Here is a 2,976-nt window from a genome sequence, read left to right as displayed (position 1 = left end):
TATTCTCTCCTACAATGGTGGTCATTTATATAAAGCTAGATGAACAAACTCTGAAGAAATTGGCATATAACATGGATAGAAAAAGAAGAAGATCTGATGTATATGATATTTAGTCATTTAGCTTTAGGTTTTCTTTGCTAGCCATAGAGTCTATGTAATATTCCTGGTTGCTGTTGACATCATCTTAAATGTGCCTAAAAGGTATGGTTCCAGATGGAAGCTAACCTCTGAGAGGCCAGCTATAACATCAAAATACTGACTGATGTCTAGGGATTCTTTTCCCTGTTTGCTGATGATTATGTGTTTGCTATGCAGTGGAAGGCCCTACATGTAATATCTTAACAGCTTTTTAGCTATTTAGGCTATCTTTAAACTCTGGAACCTATGGCTTTTCTTTGCTTGTGCCTGCTAAGTGAAAGAAGGGCAGTAGTTCTCTGGAAGATACAAAGTTCTGACAAATAGTTTACTTTGTCAGTATATGACTTCAGTGAGGGAAAAAAAAAAGAAATGTGTGATGTATAACATTTAGTAGGCCACATGGCATGCTGTGTTTTCCAGTCTCTGTGCCACACACAGGTTCCTCTTTGGAACACCAGAGAAAAAAAATGGTTTTCCTCCAAGACTTGAACATGGGTTTGTTTGACACACAAGTCAGGAACAGATGAAGCCTTAGATGTCCATTACCTGTAAACTGCCCAAGAGTAGAGATTTCAAGGGATAGATACCTTTGGGAACCTTCTCTTTTTGCTTCTTTCAGGTTTCTAACTCTTTTATCTTGTTCAAATGCCAGCACTGCTCAGACAAGGCACTGACACTGGAACACTTTGCCTGCAGATGTGTTTACTGACAGTTTGAAGATTTTTTTTTTTTTCTTTATCATCCATGTATTGCAGCAAGATTCTTCTCTTGAGAGACCGTATCTGGAATACTGTGTCCAGTTCTGGGTTTATCCGTTCAGTAAAAACAAAGAACTGATGGGGAGATTCTGGCAGAGGACTACAAAGATGAGAAGGAGCCCGGAGCATCTCCCTTATGAAAAAAAGTCTGTGGGATACAACACTGTTCAGCTTGGAGAAAAGAAGACTGAGAGGGGATCATATCAATGCTCATAAATATCTAAGCGGCATGAGTCAAGTGAATGAGACCATGCTCTTTTCTATGGTGCCCAGTGACAGAATAAGTGGTAAATTACACAATCTGGAACACAAGAAGTTCCACACAAACATAAGGAAAACTTCTTTACTGTGAGATGACAACACTTGCACAGGCTGCCCAGAGAAGTGGTGGAGTCTCCTCCTCTGGAGATACTGAATACACACTTGGGCACTTTACTGTGTGACCTACTCTAAGCAATCTGCTTTGGCAGGGGTTTGAACTACGTGATCGCCAGAAGTCACTTCCAAACCCTACAATTCTGTGATTCTGTTATTCTATAATATTGAACACTGCTGTTAATCAGAAATGCTAATGCAGAATGACAAGAGGCCCTTGGAGACATAATCTGCATGCAAAGAGCATAAACCCTGCAGCATGAGTCTCAGTGCTAAACACTTATGAATGACAAAAGCTCCTCACCAAATTAGCCAGATAAGGAAATGAGATGACACCAAACACCAAGAAGAGAGAATTCCTGAAAAAAGCTAGGGAGCTTCAGGTAGGTAGCCAATGAAGAGGCAAATTTCAGGGCACACAACAGAGAGACATAATTTATAGATCTCTGACTTATAAAGGGTGTGGATAACTGATAATGTGAATGCTTTGTCTCTGGAGGTGTTCAAGACCAGGCTGGATAGGGCCCTGGGCAACCTGATCTACTACAAGATCTTCAGGTTTGTGGCCCTGCCATGTCAGAGGAGATGGAATTTGATGCTCCTTGGTATCCTTTCCAACCCAAGCCATTCTGTGATTCTATGATTCTGTGCTTCTATGATTCCATGGTGAAATCTGAACACTAAGTCAGATTTTCACTAAGAAATTTCTGCATTTCTAAGGAACTTTTAGAACATCTTTTCATTGCTCTTGAATGTTTCTAGCTTCTACCCCAGTTCTAATCCTATATGCTGCTCCCCATCCTGATTCTGGTTACGTTCCCTTCATTATGTTTGTTCATCTCCTTTGCAGATGTATATGTCTGAAATGATTCTGTTGCCCTTTTTTTTTTTCTATGCTTTGTAAAAGCCAAAGGCGTGAATTCATAAAAGCAGAAGTATGTGGATGGATTAATATGAGAGCTGGATACCCAAATGGTCTTTTTGGTGCCTGAGAAAATATTTAAATGCCACTGACATTCAAACCTTTAACAAAGATACTATTTCTGAAAGAAATAGTGCCTGGTCTTTTAAAACTACTTAAACTCCAAATGCCAGGTGTGAATACTGCCAGCAGCACTGTTTTGTTGCTGCAGAATTCAGATATTGAAGCTTAGCTGGAAGCTCATTTACTGGAAGAAACCAGGCAAATATCAGACTAAAACAACTTTCTACTGCTACTGACATGCAGAGAAGTCTGCCAGGACGTGTTTATTAGCTCCCACTCTAGGGAGATGCATGCTGTGTCTGTACTCAGTTTAATGTCTTATCTTTGTAAACTATTATTAATGCATTTGAAACATAAAACATGGAGATTCTAGTCTTAATTACGCAGCTGATGCACTGAAACTGTAAAGGGAAGTGAACTACAGGAAATGAGTATTCTCAGCTGTTCAGACGTTTCCTTGTTGCAAGGTGAACAGTCATTCAATATAATGGTAGCAATACCATCACTGTGGGGCATTTCCATCCATAGAGCATGCAGATGTCAGATTTCAGTATAAAGGGAACAAAACCAGAATTTTTGTATGTGTGTATGTGTGTGGTTGCAGAAAAATATTGTAAAATAAAGTCTGGACTCACATTGTAACTATGCACCTTTTTGTATATTTATTTATTCATTTGTATGTTTATTTATTTGTAAAGTAAGACAACATAACAGCTGAAG

Source organism: Coturnix japonica, chromosome 1 (assembly GCF_001577835.2).
Source record: "Coturnix japonica isolate 7356 chromosome 1, Coturnix japonica 2.1, whole genome shotgun sequence".
Taxonomy (NCBI): domain Eukaryota; kingdom Metazoa; phylum Chordata; class Aves; order Galliformes; family Phasianidae; genus Coturnix; species Coturnix japonica.
Note: the sequence above shows the minus strand (reverse complement) of the source record.